We start from the raw sequence: 626 nt of genomic DNA, 5'->3' as shown, positions 1-626 counted from the left end.
AACGAGAAAGGTATTTAAGTAACACAAAAGCGATATAAAAAGCACCCTGAAGCTCCACTGAAATTAATCAAACGCACCGTTGTATTGACGGATTGTCTCTTTCCAGGACTCCTCATTTGCTTAGAGCACACCGCCCAATCCAAACTTGGCGGATATCAAATCAGACTCGATTTCTGACTGATATAGACTTTTATTATTTTTTCCCGCTACGTATTGTTTTTTTATTGTAAGATTGTATTGGTATCAAATCTTCGATTGTCCTGGACGATGCTGTGTTTTGTTTTTTGCAGAATATTGTCTTTCACTTCAGTATGAAAAGGAGTGATAAAAAAGAAGAACGAGGTTTCGACCGTTCAACGGTCATTTTCAAGTTCAAGTTCATGGCTAAAACTTAGTATGCGTTGCGGACCTAAATTGTAGGAAGACATGAGCAGTTGTGTTATAAAAATGAAGCACATGGCGTGTTGATTGAATCTTGGTTATATCCGTGTTTTTAATGCTATTTCATTGCGGTTAGATCCGAAATAGTATACATTCTGGCGACGAGGACGGTCTTTAGTGTATTTTCTTGACGTTCTCGAGCATATTTTTGAGAGATGTGGGTGGATTAGCGCCTTTTGATTGTA

This window comes from Montipora foliosa, chromosome 7 (assembly GCF_036669935.1).
Source record: "Montipora foliosa isolate CH-2021 chromosome 7, ASM3666993v2, whole genome shotgun sequence".
NCBI lineage: Eukaryota > Metazoa > Cnidaria > Anthozoa > Scleractinia > Acroporidae > Montipora > Montipora foliosa.
Note: the sequence above shows the minus strand (reverse complement) of the source record.